Source organism: Tiliqua scincoides, chromosome 1 (assembly GCF_035046505.1).
Source record: "Tiliqua scincoides isolate rTilSci1 chromosome 1, rTilSci1.hap2, whole genome shotgun sequence".
Lineage (NCBI taxonomy): Eukaryota > Metazoa > Chordata > Lepidosauria > Squamata > Scincidae > Tiliqua > Tiliqua scincoides.
The window spans coordinates 303,309,580-303,325,540 of record NC_089821.1 but is presented as its reverse complement, the minus strand read 5'-3'; positions in this window follow the sequence as shown (position 1 = coordinate 303,325,540).

Below are 15,961 nucleotides of genomic sequence, written 5' to 3'. Positions count from 1 at the left end.
TGAGATCCAGGGATGGCTGGTCTTCAGTGCCAGTACTCTTTTCCATAAGATCAAAACGCATGTGGTCTTTTCATGATCCATGATTTATTAGATGTCATGTTGAAGCAAAGTCAGAGAGCCACCAAATATACTCCAGATTTGGTTGTCTGGTTCCATTGGGCATTTCCATGTTTCTATTAAGTCCAGATTATTTGGAGCGTTGCTGATTCCAGCATTGCTGGATTCCAGTCTAAGGTGTGATATTTCTAAAACACAGAAGGGGTTTTCTTTATAGCAATCATGCAAAAAAAAAAAAAATGTCCTTGAATGGCATAAACATGACATAGAAGCACTAGGCTAGAGCAAACCTGAGCCCTAAAGACCTCAGGAATCACCTCAGCAAATATTCTTCAGATAATCTTTGCATTTTTTTTTTGAATGGTTTTGAATGAATTATAGTTGATGTGCATTTGAAATGATTAGATACCAAGAGCTGGCACCTGTCAATAGTTATTTGACTGTATATAAGCAACCACCCTATAGGATTACCACTGGTGTAGCTAAGGAGGTGCAGGGGGTAGCAATCACACTGGGCAACAAACTTTAAGGGGGCACCAAGTTGAGCCTGACTCTAGTGGCCAAAATTGTGAAAACCTTGGTATGTACAAATAATACCATCATATTATATATCATTGGAAAGGTAATTTAATGCTGAATGCAGTGAAACAAACCACACTGGAATATCTGCATTCTGTCAAAAGTTATGGCCAATTAACCAGAAAGTGTTTTCATTGTGAAAACCGTGGTATGTATGAATAATACCACTGTATTGTATATCATTGGAAAGTTAATTTAATGCTGAATGCAATGAAATAAACCCTTCTGGAATATCTGTATTCTATCAAAAGTTATGACCAATTAACCAGAAAACTTATTTATTTATTTATTTATTTATTTATTTATTTACTAAATAAATTAAATTTGATTTTGTCATGGGAGGGGGGCCTACAAAATCTTCTTTGACCCTGGGTAGCAGGTGCCTTAGCTATGTCACTTAGCCTTAGCCATGTCACTGCCACATTTTTCACTTTTTAAAAGTCTGGGTGTGACATCACTTCTGGAAGCTGCATCAATTCCGGGGCATCATTTTGTACTCAGCACTGAGCTACACTTTCATTAGCTACACCACTGAGGCTGAAACTGGTACAAATTGTAGCGATGATGATACCTTGACATTTCTAGGCAGTCTCCAAGAAGTGGAAGCAACACAGGTCCTGGCCTCAGGCTTACAACCTAAAGATATAGACACAGGGGACAGGAAAGGACAGGTAAAAAATCAACAGGGAAAACCAAAGAGAAGAATTGCCAAAGCCAACGAATGGCAGAATCTCTCTGTCTCTGTCTCTGTCTCTGTCTCTGTCTCTGTCTCTGCCCTGTGCTAAATGGGAAATGGTGAGGTGTTACAAATTTGACAATTCACATGTAATGGTATTCACACCAAGCAGGTGTTGATAAGGGAACATGTAATAGCATTCAATATTTGACAACATTTGACAGCTGATAGCTTGTGAGATATCATTGTACTGACACCACAAAGGTCCACAAATTCAAGAGATGACAACAATACTGAAATGCTTGAGTTTTAAAACTGGGAAATGTGAAATCTCACTTACACACTATTTACACACAGCATGGCAAATTGGGCATGTTGGCAAAAGTAAATGAAAGATCTTCTGGTTGGCAACCTTCAGTCTCAAAAGACTATGGTAGAAGCCTACAGCACCCAGTATTCCTTGGCAGTCTCCCATCCAAGTACTAACCAGGCCTGATCCTGCTTAGCTTCTGAGATCAGATGATTGAACTCTATACAACATCAGAACTTGGTTCTGTAGCATATTTATACTATATAGGGCTATACATAGCCCTATATAGTATAATATACTATATATATACTATACAGGGCCCAATCCTATGCCCATCCCAATTGTGTTACACAGTGGCCCCAACACAGCCTCCTCTGCATCCCAAAGCCTGACTGGAGACCAGGCAGCAACAGAGAGATAGGTCAAGACATTTTTTACTTCCTTGTGCTAACATTCCCTGGAACCCAATGGGCCTACTCGGATCTAAGTCAGTTATTTTGCTGGCATAAATCTGGTGGGTCCAAGGGGGTGTGTCAGACCTGGGCAGGGGGCTTAGGACATGAGCAGCTGCAGTTGCTGCTGAGGTCCTCCCCCTCTCACCCCTGAAACACCCCTGGTCCAACCCACTCCCTGCCTCATTCAGCCTCAATTCACCTCCCCACCAGCTTACCAGTGCAGCCAAAAGTCTGGATTCTGCTGGCCTTGCACGTGTCCTCTGGGTGTTTGCGCTGGTTCTCCAGAGCAACTGCTGCTGGGTCAAAAGCTCCCCGAGATGTGAGCTCTGTAATTGTATCCTACCCATTGGACTGGGCTGCCAAACTTTGCCCCTCAATCCATTGTGAGGTCTCCTCTTTGCTGCTTCCATGCTTCCCAGTTGTATTATATGTGTTGTGGGTTAGGGGTGTGTGTAGGAGTCTCCAGCAGAGCAAAAACAAACGGCAGCACAACAGAAACTCGAGGCTGATGTCCAAGGCAATCTCTCAGAAGGCAAAGAAGCACTTGACACGAGAGTTAGGTTCCATCACCAAGATATATTATATACAAGGATATTTACAGCAACACTGGTCAATCATACAGCAAAACACATATACGGCATCCTGATTCCTATTCCCCAGTTCACACTCACCACCCTACACGCTCACCCTCACTCACCATTGAGTGTTTGTCTGCGGCCTTGTTATATGCACAAGGCACACCCACAATCAGCTGCACAGAGTCAGCAATCAGGAACAGCTGCTGCCTGTTACTTACTACAAACAGACTATTCACCATAGCGTTTGTTGCATTCCCTCCTGTGCATAGGACCTGAGTGATTTCCTGGGTTCAGACCTCAACAATATGCAATATACATCTGACCTTGTGCAAAAGGCTTCTTTCTCAGGAAAAGGGGAAAAAACAACTTGGAAAGAGCTATGTGCAAAAGGCTTCTTTCTCAGAAAAAAAAAGTTTGGAAAGAGCCAAACATTTCCCAAGAATGCTCTGAGAAGGCTTGGAATAACAAAATTCAGTCTGGAGTACACTGGGGCTGGGCAGAACTTGTCCACCAAAAATAATGCATTGGCAGTCCTGAGCCTTCTTTTTACAAATTAAATGTCTCACCTTGCCCATTAATCCAGTCCCATGAATCCATTTTCCATTTCAGAAGGAGGCAGGATTGCGGTTATTACTGAGGGTCTTCAGAGTTACCCAACAATTGAGAGGTGCAATTCTTTTGTACCGTCCTATTCTTTCACTGCGTACAATGGGCTGTTTTTGCTATTCTTAGGAGCAGCTCAAAGAAAGGAAAGGATTTCTGCACATACCCTTCAATAAATAAAACTGTGCTTTATTTATTATGTATAAGAAAAAAAGAAATCTAGGGCATAGGAAACATCTCTGTAATGTTCAACAATGCTGTCTTCTCCATAGACAACACTACAGAAGAACGCTGTTAACCAGGATAGACTGTTTAGGGACTCCTACAGACATCTCTAGCCAGAAATCAGCAGCAGTGGTTGTAAAACCGTGGAGAAAGGTGGGTGAACTGTATTTTTCCTTCCCTTTAGGGGGCAACCATTCACCATTTGACTGAAAGCCAGGTCATCACATGTCTCCTTTGAAACCAGGAAGCAAACACATTGGTAAAAGAAATCTTAAACTGTAGGGAGACCTGATTTGTGCACGCACAGCTTGTCGGGTCAGCGCAGTTTTCAAACATTTCTTTGCAGCACAAAAAGTGCCCATGGAACAACTCTTACCTAAGATTGCAGCCATAAAAATAGAGGAGAACAGTGAGGACATCTTAAACACTCAGGGCTTTAATTTGAGCAAGGGTTGAGTACCAAAAGGGATGTCATGGGCTGAACCACTGACCTTTAGATCACATCCTTGGATGACAGGAACCTTGGCATATCCTGAAAGCATTTCAGACACCAGAGATGTCATGGGTGGGCTACAAACCTCCAATATGGAACCCAAGCTCCATTGTCAGGCAATTCTAACATACGACAGCCCCTTGAGTCAACACGGACCCTTCCTCAATCAAGAATGACATCCTGGAACTGAAGACAGCCCCAGTTACCTGAAGTGACCTGCCACAGCCCAAGTTGCTGCCTCGTTATACGCCCTGGGGGGGGGGGTGCCAGGATCCAACACTTAACCACTTAAGGATCCAGGATCCTAACCCCCCTCTTGAGCAGCCCAGTCTTACACCAGCCTGCTCGGATCTGTGGCACAGATTTGAATAGCCCCATATGGGTAGCTGCCACATGGGGTAAGGGTAAGTGGTTCTCCTTACTCTGAGTAGTACCAGAGCCAGCCTCAGCCTTGTGCTGGCTTCAGTGCAGGCCAGCCAGCCTGCCTGTTCCAGTCCAGGTTAGGATTGGGCTGTAGGTGAACTTGTTAAGCCAGAGAACAGGCTCAATATCATTGCGTCAGCTTTACTGTTAAAAGATCCTGAGCGTGCACTTGATAGTGCACCAAGACTAAAAACAAAGTAGAACATCCAAGACTGAGGTCAGCCCAACCCTGTCCTCCACTTGTCTTTATGCTAGACTTTTTAGTGGCAGAACATTTGCATTTGTGATGTCTATTGGCACATGGGATCCTCTTCGAGTCTCTAGGTTCTGAAAAGAAGTTATAAATCTTACAAATTCTCTTCTACCTTTCTATGCTTGGATGAAATAGTAGTTGTGTATAATGGCTCTGATCCAAGTTTACTTGCACACAACTAGTGACCCCAAATAAGAATGTACTCTCTCTCTCTCTCTCTCTCTCTCTCACACACACACACACACACACACACACACACACACCTCAAGCAACCATAGCTATTAGGAATATCACATTGTGGCTCCATGACATGAGCTGGGGAGAATAAGCATTTTGAGGGTCCAGTCCTAACCAATTTTCCAATGCTGGTGCAGTTGTGCCAGTGGGGTGTGTGCTGCATCCTGTGGTGGAGGGGCAGTCACTGGGGCCTTCTCAAGGTATGGGAACATGTTATCTTACCACGGGGATTATATTGTGGCTACACTGGAGCTGGAAAGTTGGGTCCATGCAATGCAATCCTAAACTGCACTTGGGCCAGTGCAAGTCCGTTGTGCCAGCCCAGGAGGGTCACAAATGTGCCATAAAGCATGTTTGCACCTCCTCACGAGCAAGCTGCGCCAGTGCACAGAAGTACACTGGCACACAGAGGCTGAATCTAGCCTTCATGGTGGCTTGTGCAGTGAGCCTTGCTTCAGCCCAGCTGGACCGACGTAAGGCTCTGGGGTGGGCAGGGAGGAGGCAAGGAGAAGGCTTTCCTGGGTGGGGGGAGGGCGGGTGGGGGGCAGCCCCGGGGGTGGGCGGGTACGGAGAGGGAGGCAGGGCTGACGGATAACTGCCGAATCCCAACCCCTGGAGAGTTCGGAGCGGCTTGAAGTCACTCCGTTCTCCTCGGACTTGTGCTACCCCTGGAGGTGGCGTGGGTCTGAGGAGACCCATGGGGCCAGAGCACCTTGCCCAGGGGTAAGGGGAAAAGTTTCCCCTTGCCTCTGGCTGAGCCGATTCTGGTCCCTATCCTGTGCTGGATAAAGTGCAAGCCTCTTTGCTTGCCTGTTCCAGCACAGGATAGGATTGCGCCCTAACAGCCCAATCCTATCCACACTTTCCTGGGAGTAAGCCCCATTGACTCTAATGGGACTTGCGTCTGAGTAGCCATGCATAGGATTGGGCTGTGAGACATTTATAATAAACAAAATAAGCATTTTCAGTAGATTGAGGCTTTAAAAAAAATTCCTGAGGCTTTAAAAAAAATTCCTGTTGCTCCGGCGGCTACACTGGCTGCCGGTTCTGTTCTGGGCCCAATTCAAGCTGCTAGTTTTGACTTTTAAAGCCCTTTACGGCTCGGGTCTGGGGTATTTGAGGGACTGCCTCCTTCCCTACAATCCTGCCCGTGCTCTTAAGATCATCTGGGGGGGCCCTTTTGACTGTGCCGCCACTAAGAGATGTGAGAGGGGCGGCGGCCAGGAAGAGAACTTTCTCGGTGGTGGCCCCCGAACTGTGGAATACCCTCCCCTTAGAACTGAGAACTGCTCCCTCGTTGCTAACGTTTCGGCGTGGACTGAAGACCTTTTTATTTCAAAAAGCTTTTAATTGTTGACAGGCTGTTGACAGTTCTTGCTTTTTATATGAAAATCCACGGGGTTTGTTTGTTTTTAGATTTTTTAATTATTGTAAATTAAATAAATTAAATAATTATTGTAATTATTGTAAATTAAATAATTAAATAATTATTGTAAATTATTGAGTGTTGGGCGGGTTAGGACAGACAAAAGGAAATATTTCTTTACTCAGCGTGTGGTCGGTCTGTGGAACTCCTTGCCACAGGATTTGGTGCTGGCGTCTAACCTAAACGCCTTTAAAAGGGGATTGGACAAGTTTCTGGAGGAAAAATCCATTACGGGGTACAAGCCATGATGTGTATGTGCAACCTCCTGATTTTAGAAATGGGCTATGTCAGAAGGCCAGATGCAAGGGGGGGCACCAGGATGAGGTCTCTTGTTATCTGGTGTGCTCCCTGGGGCATTTGGTGGGCCGCTGTGAGATACAGGAAGCTGGACTAGATGGGCCTATGGCCTGATCCAGTGGGGTTGTTCTTATGTTCTTAACTACAATTCCCAGGAAGCCTTGCAGGTCTCTTGTTATCTGGTATGCTCCCTGGGGCATTTGGTGGGCCGCTGTGAGATACAGGAAGCTGGACTAGATGGGCCTATGGCCTGATTCAGCGGGGCTGTCCTTATGTTCTTATGTTCTTAAATTGTTTTTTAATGTTGTATTTTTAAGGTGTTGTAAGCCACCTTGTGTGCCCTTGTGGGCAAAAAGGCAGGGTATAAATTAATAAAATAAGAAGAAGAAGAACATAAGAACATAAAAACATATTATAAGAACATAACATAAGAACATAACATAAGAACATATTATAATAATAATAGCACCTGGCCCGAGAGAGGGGAGAGATGCCACCATATCCTAATCTCCCTCCCGGCCCAGGCAGCCCAACACAGGCCTCCTCAGGTCTTCACCCACTCAAAAGTGGGCACAGATCTGAGGAGATCCACTGGCACCGTGGCTGCATTACTCAGATTCCCTTACCCCGAGGAGACTCCTGGCACCATCCCAGTGCCCACAGGATCCAGCAGTAGCCATTTTGATGCCACTGGAGCCCTGAGTGCTGCCGGGCTTAGGACTGGGCTACCCACATCCATTGCAGTTTCCAGGAACCAAACCCCAACACATACTGAGAACTGACTGTATACAGGACAGTGGAACTGGATTTCAGTCTGTGAACTTAAACGAGAAATATTTGCCATTGCACTTTCAGTTCACAGCCTCAAGGGCAGGGGTAGATGCCTTCAGCCCTTCCCCAGTTTGTTCAAATCCATGCCAAATCCTGCATCCAGGAGGAAGCTGCAAATAAGCTTTTAAGAGAAGGCATCATTCATAATTAGCTTACAAAGAGTTAATAGATGTTTTAATAAATGCTTAGTCAATTGTTACCAATGGTTATGGAGTCCAATAGGTCAATGGGCTGTTTGTAACACGGCTTATGACCACCAATAACATTTCTCAACAGATGTGCTTTATAACTAGATTAGGAACAAATGGAGCTTTTCAAATTGGAGCATTCATTGCGTTTCAATGATACCGAAGCTCAAAGGCGCAACCGTCTAGAGGCACTTGATTCATCGGTGACTTTTCGGTTTATGCTCTATGAATCTGATATTTGATATTTAAGCACTGAGCACCACAGGTAGCTTTCTTGTTTCAATTCCTTTTAGCAAATATGATGCACCGTGTGGTCTAATTGTATGCATTTATGCATGCATATCTCTCATTCATATGTGTGTGTGTGTGTGTGTGTGTGTGTGTGTGTGTGTGAGAGAGAGAGAGAGAGAGAGAGAGAGAGAGAGAGAGAGAGAGAGAGAGAGAGAGAGATGATGGAATACAAGTGAAAAACCTAACCTTTGTACTTAGCCTTTGTATAAGGCAGCGGTCTCTAAACTTTTTGGCCAAAGGGCCGCATCAAATATTTGGCACAGTGCCAAGGGCCGGAAAAAAAAAATTAAATATAAACTTTAGATGAATGAGTAACTAAATGGGCTCAAATGTCCAGGATTTCTCCAAGTACCAACACAGCCCAGGAAATAAAGCACACACTGAAATGGACCCCTATTCCCTCACCCCACAAGTACAACTCTGGTTGTGTTTGGTCAGCTGGGCCAGAGGCTCTCAGGGAATCAGAGGCTGGCTGCGGGCCGCATCTGGCCCCAGGGCCGGGGTTTGGAGACCCCTGGTAAGGTTTCAAGAGCTACGCATGGGCCTTACACATACTGCTGATGCATGTGTTTTTGGACGTGCTCTGAGACACATGTAACATGCACACATGGGTAATTTGAATGCACACGAGGGCTCTAGATCAGCATTTCTTAATGTTTGTCCCCTGCTGTACCACTTTGCATGGTTTGCCTGTTGAAAATACCCCTGATATCATTGCCAGTTACTTCTGAACGGGAAGGCCAGCTGCAACATGACAAACACCAGTAAGAGGCTTAAGGCAGACAGGAGGGCATTTTCGAGCATGCAAAAAGCGCACACTGGAGCTCTGCCCACTGAGCTTGTCAGTCTGCTTTGCTGGACTTGCTGCCAGGTGGTGGGGGTCTGGAGATCTCACATGAACCACTGGTCACTACCTCAAGTACCACCAGTGGTTCCAAGTAGCACTGGTTGACTAACACTGAGCTAGATTCATTTACTCATTCATTTAGCAATGGAATAAGGCTGAGAGAGGCAAAGACATAGAAACAACACAATGCCATTTATTGGGGGGATAAATATACAGAGAATAAATATACTAAGAGAGAGGGGAAAATTGGAAAAAAAAATGCAGTGCAATATGCACACATGCATAGCTAAGCCCTAAATGGTAGCCACTGCTACTGGGACATGGCAGGGCCAGGTATGTGGCATGCGCTGCTGCCAGGTAAGTCTACGCTACCACTGCAAACATTGGAACCCTGCTGCTGAGGGCTCCAGTGTTCACCAGCCTTGGTACACTGATGACAAAGGCATGTCGTGGGTGGGGCTGGGGAAGTTTTGGGTAGGATCAGGGTTAGGAAATGGGGCATTCCAGAGGAGGGAGAGGGGTGGATCTCAGTGGTAGCAACTTGTACAAGGATCCTATCCCCAAAAAACCCCTGGTTGGACTTACACCAGCAAAATGGCTAGGGTAGGTCTCAAGAGACCCATAAGCAGTCAGGCAGCCCTACGGCGGGGGGGGGGTAAATATTTTTTGGTACAGCTGCATGCTGTAGCATGGTTGGAAATAGGCTTGGGCTGTGAATGTGCCATCAATTTGACTGAGCACAAATCTAATACATTCAGATCCAGATACTGGGACTGGGGAGAATATAATGGCTGCTAGGGCCAGTAGCCAAGGTTACCTTTTCCATCTCTGCTGAGATGGTTTCAAGGAGGCTTGACCTGAGGCAGGAGTTGTGGGGCTAGTTCAGCTGATGAGGCACTTCAAAGTCCTGAGTAGAAAAATAGTTAACAAAGGGTTCAGTAAGTAAAGTCAGTGGAGGGTAATCAGGAGGGAAGCAAGGGCACCGGGGAAGGTGCTTTCCAGGGGAAGGTTTGGTGAGGGACAACTCAGCTAGAGCTGAACCATGGTTTGGAGCTGAACCATGGTTTGTTTCACTCAAAGAAAACAAACCAAAGAGAGGGAAGGAAGCCAAAGGCAACCTAGTCTAATACTGGGCAGCTGATGACCTAGGTCCTAGAGGTTCTGAGGTCACTGAAGAGAACAGGAGCATTAGATGGGTATCTCTCAGATGTTAGAAGACCATGGGGGTATTATTTTGGATAAAAGTTAAGAGGACTTGAACGGTGGGGCTTGTGGGTCGCATTAATTGGTTTCATGCACCTATTTCTAATGTACCTATAATTCAATTCATTGGATGTTTCAGAGGAGGAACCAAGTGTATAGGTGGCATTTTCAGTGGCCACCCCACATTTAGCATCACATCTACTATGGCCTTCAACTTTAGATTGATTTCTATGCTGAATTCCTTGATAAAGGGGCATGGGAGCATCTGTGCAGCCAAAGGGTGGGAGGAGAAAAACATTTTGCTGAGGGACTGGGGAGAATATTAAAGAGTATTGTTCCTTAGCTTATTAACTTGCCATTTACTATGCAGGAACTGAGATTAAAAATGCTTTAATGCTTACTGAAGCAGGGTATACGGTACCTAACAGCATGTTATTTTGTGCACACTACTTAACATTCTTTATTGCTCCAACTCCTAAGGTTTATTTGAAATCAGTGGAGGACTTCAACCCATCTCACGTTTACTCGGCTATTACCAAGCCATTGCAAAAGTGCCAAGCGCAGGGGCATAAACACAGGTAATTTATGGGCCTTCATAAACATGCAAACGACTCTGAGAAAATTAAAATCTTTAGATACATTGTTATTTATGAAATAGATAAAGGGGAAGTACAGATTTAGCAGTCTGGATGCCCCTAAGTATGGTGAAGGAAGGAAGGACGGAAGACTTTATTTGAAGTTGCCAAGTCCATGTTCTATCCAGTGGTATTCCTGGGGGGGGGGGCAGTGCTAAATTTTGAAGGCACCTCAATGCACTGTGTAAGCTGCCCCCCCTTGCCTTTGGAGACATTCCAGGCAGCAAGAGCAATGTGGAAGAGAAGACTTCATATTGCTCTCACCACCTGAAATGGCTTTGACAGTGAGGGAGAGTAGCAGCTTGCACAGTACATTGAGGTGCCCCCCCCCCGGAAAACCACTATTCCTATCCCTGGCACCTTCTGGGAGGGCTGGAGAAGACCTCTGTCGAAAAATGTGGAAAACAGTTGCCAGTCAGCACAAACAGTACTGAATTCACAGACATCTCTGTACGCTCTTTTTTTTTAAAAAAAGTGTGAAATACAGGTCTCTTACATGTATGTGCGTCATATGTTTCTGCCTCTATGCATACACAAAGTAGGAAAAGTGTGCTGAGTACCCATAAGTGTCTTCAGAAGAACAGTTCAAATCAGGCCCTTCCATCTAACTCCATATTTCACCCTTCCCAGACCCCTTTTGTGTCTCCTCCCCCCCCACACACACACACACATGTACACCTAAAATTTCCAACATCAGGTCTCTAAATACGAGGTTTGATGAGCCACACGCCGGGAAATAAATTTCTAAGGACTGTGTATACTTTGCTCCAAGTGGTGTTCTTACTCTGGTTTTACATAATCAGACTGTACCCTCCCTCTTCTAATGATATATTTACAATATCTCTTAGACAAAGCTCAGTTTGATGAGACCGGCTTCAGAGCAACAGGGAGTGTATACAGTATGCTACATTGGGCATGAGAGTAATGGTTTAGATCTCTCTCCCCAGCATGTAACACACACACGCTTTGAATTGTAAAAATCATCAGTGATTAACCTCTCTGATTTCTTCCAAATGAAAGAAATATGCTCTTTTGATACATTTCTGAAAAAAGAAAAAATATAAGAGTGAGGTCATAAGAACATAAGAACATAAGAACAGCCCCACTGGATCAGGCCATAGGCCCATCTAGTCCAGCTTCCTGTATCTCACAGCGGCCCACCAAATGCCCCAGGGAGCACACCAGATAACAAGAGACCTCATCCTGGTGCTCTCCCCTACATCTGGCATTCTGACTTAACCCATTCCTAAAATCAGGAGGTTGCGCATACACATCATGGCTTGTACCCCATAATGGATTTTTCCTCCAGAAACTCGTCCAATCCCCTTTTAAAGGCGTCTAGACTAGACGCCAGCACCACATCCTGTGGCAAGGAGTTCCACAGACCGACCACGCGCTGAGTAAAGAAATATTTTCTTTTGTCTGTCCTAACCCGCCCAACACTCAATTTTAGTGGATGTCCCCTTGTTCTGGTATTATGTGAGAGTGTAAAGAGCATCTCCCTATCCACTCTGTCCATCCCCTGCATAATTTTGTATGTCTCAATCATGTCCCCCCTCAGGCATCTCTTTTCTAGGCTGAAGAGGCCCAAACGCCGTAGCCTTTCCTCATAAGGAAGGTGCCCCAGCCCCGTAATCATCTTAGTCGCTCTCTTTTGCACCTTTTCCATTTCCACTATGTCTTTTTTGAGATGCGGCGACCAGAACTGGACACAATACTCCAGGTGTGGCCTTACCATCGATTTGTACAACGGCATTATAATACTAGCCGTTTTGTTCTCAATACCCTTCCTAATGATCCCAAGCATAGAATTGGCCTTCTTCACTGCCACCGCACATTGGGTCGACACTTTCATCGACCTGTCCACCACCACCCCAAGATCTCTCTCCTGATCTGTCACAGACAGCTCAGAACCCATCAGCCTATATCTAAAGTTTTGATTTTTTGCCCCAGTGTGCATGACTTTACACTTACTGACATTGAAGCGCATCTGCCATTTTGCTGCCCATTCTGCCAGTCTGGAGAGATCCTTCTGGAGCTCCTCACAATCACTTCTGGTCTTTACCACTCGGAAAAGTTTGGTGTCGTCTGCAAACTTAGCCACTTCACTGCTCAACGCTGTCTCCAGGTCATTTATGAAGAGGTTGAAAAGCACCGGTCCCAGGACAGATCCTTGGGGCACACCGCTTTTCACCTCTCTCCATTGTGAAAATTGCCCATTGACACCCACTCTCTGCTTCCTGGCCTCCAACCAGTTCTCAATCCACGAGAGGACCTGTCCTCTAATTCCCTGACTGTGGAGTTTTTTCAGTAGCCTTTGGTGAGGGACCGTGTCAAACGCCTTCTGAAAGTCCAGATATATAATGTCCACGGGTTCTCCCGCATCCACATGCCTGTTGACCTTTTCAAAGAATTCTATAAGGTTCGTGAGGCAAGACTTACCCTTACAGAAGCCATGCTGACTCTCCCTCAGCAAGGCCCCTCAGCAAGGCCTGTTTGTCATCATACACTAGAAATCAAAGACAGCCTCTCAGTAAATTTTTGCATTGTTGCTTGACCTGGTTATTGATGGGTGTTTTGCCCGCTATTGATTGCGATTCGTTCTTCATTTGCTATGCATCCCAAAAGCGTGAGACGGAGAATATAGACTTAGCAGCTTGTGTTGTACAAATGCAAATGCCTGTTGAAAGAGGAAGATAAACAATAAGTGTGTGTGTGTGTGTGTGTGTGTGTGTGTGTGTGTGTGTGTGTGGGAAGGGGATTGTCTTGTCTACTTAATATTTGGCTATTTTAGCACTATTTATTAAATGCGCACCATATAGAACTGTGGGAGGAAACTGTAAGGAGAGCCATCCTGGTTCAAATCAAAGGCCCATCTCAGCCATCATCCTGTTTCCTAGAGCGGCCAATAAGATTTATTTATTTCTTACAGTATTTATATGCTGCCTTTCTCATCAGACTTTCAAGGAGGTTTACACAGGCAGGCTGTCTTAAACCCCCAGAGCGGTTTTTTACAATATTGTTCTATTCATATAGAGCCCTTCATTCTTCTGATGCTTTTCTTCTCGGTGGCATACGAAGAGCATGGGGGTGGCCCTGGGTGCCAGGCTACAGGGGAGTGCCCAAGAGCCACCCCAAGATGGCAGCGGTGGGGAGGGACCCTGGTTGCAGATGCAATTTGACTAGCACTGGCTGCAGGCACCCCCAAGAGAAGCATGTTTATTACATAGTGTGTGTGTGTGTGTGTGTGTGTGTGTGTGTGTGTGTGTGTGTGTGTGTATAACCCTCACAGAGGCTTATCACAACTTGTCAGCAATTTCTGGTCTCCCATCCAGGCATGATTGAGCTGTTCCCATTCAGCTTCTTCAGGCAGGTGATAGCTCAAGCCTCCAAAACACACCTCCTGCCCCCACAATGATGTCTCCACGAAGCCCATAAGCATTTAGGTTTATGACCTCCACAATTGATATCAGCAGCCAGTATTCAGTGATAAGCTGCCTGTGATCCTGTTGATTCTATTTGGCAATCACATCTAATAGCCATGGGCAGGCCAACAATTCAAACATTAGTCTACTTCTTTTTTAAAATGATCTATGGCAGTGCCCATCACCGCATCATATTCCATAAATTACTATTTTCTTTGTGTGAAGAAGTATTTTCTGCTGCCTGTCCTGAATTTGAAACTTGCTATTATGAGATAAAATATTACCACCACAACAAGCCCAATCCTATCTTCCCCCCATCCCACTGATGCAGTCACACCAAAAATGAATGTGTTATATCCAGCAGGGAGGGTGGCTTTGGTGGGGAATGGGGAATTACCTCTCCATAAGCCTCCCACTTTGCAATGGGTCTCCTCGGACTGTGCTAATGCTGGGAACCAGCGATGGACGCAAAGCGCTGCCATCTCTTGCGGCCGCTGACAGAGCGCAAAGCTATTTTACTACAGCAGATACAGGAAGCTGGACTTGATGGGCCTATGGCCTGATCCAGTGGAGCTGGTCTTATGTTCTTATGTACATTCTAGAAGGCTGTCATAAATCTCTTCCCCCGATGGCCCAATCCTGAATAGGAATGGGCTGAAATGCTCTTAAAATACACTGCTTTTCCTCTTTAAAATTCAGTTTTGAATAAATCCCAGAGCAGGCTTTTGAACTGCGCTGTGACTTTTTCCCCAGCTTAAGAAAATCTCTTTGACCTCATCCCCACTGAGCCTTGTCATGGTATCCGTGCACAGGGGATGCTTTGGTTCTGGTACACGATTTGTGCAATGCGTCTGAAGCAGGAGGCAACTGCTCAGGCTCTTGGTGATGAGGTAATTAGGCTGAGGATAATTGGAATGTGTAAAAGTATCTCACATTTGCAGATTTGAAAATACAAGTAAACAGAAGACAAAATCCACCCCGTGATTTAAACAGTTGCTCACCACGATCAAAACACATCTGACCATTAATTTGGGTTTCCGTCCTAACCCACTCAAGCAATCCAAATTCTCTCCAACGTTCACAAGCACTGATAAATTCCTTCCTACTTTGTTTGAAATGCTGTGGTTCTTGACCTCTGGGGGTACAACAAGATTTATATAAATAGAGTTTCCATTTCTGCCGGCTTCCTTGTCCTGGAGAAATATGTGTAAATAAGAGATCAAAGATCTGTACAAACATTCAACATAAAACTGACAGCCCGCAAAGGCACAGAGACTTCCTTGGGAGTCTCGTAGCGATGTGACTTACGAACCCCGGGGGAGATCACAAAGCCTTTCTTACCTTTTACAAAAGTTTGCCCTAGGAGAGGTTCTCTTTATTTATTTTTTCTCTCCACTTTTAAGAACCAGCTTCAAGAATAGTATTCTATATTATTCTATTGTGCAGAATGGCCTTTTCACTAGGTCTTTGTATTGCCTGGGACTTGACACTGAAGAACGAGGCCAAGATATGTGCTGGAATCTGCCACACCTTCACAATACCTGAGGCCTGCCAAGTGACAGACTCTGTTAAGCAGAGCCCATCTGTGTATACAGTCAGTGGTTTGCGTCACCTGGTGCAGGAGGTCAGCACATCAGCCCCATGATGGACCTCCTCCCATGCAATGGTTGGGGCAACATCCTTGGTGGGTGTGGTGATGCTCCATTGCCCTGCCCCCACTGATTTTTGGCTATAACTTTTGATGGAATAGAGATATTTCTATATAGTTTGTTTCATTGTATTCTACACAAAATTACACATTGAATGATATATAACATGGTGGTCTTATTCAAAAATACCAAGATTTTAAAAAATTTGGCCAGTAGTGGTATCACATCTCCCCCCACCGTGCACATCCTCTGGCGTGGCCGACGCCCCCTGTACCCCCCT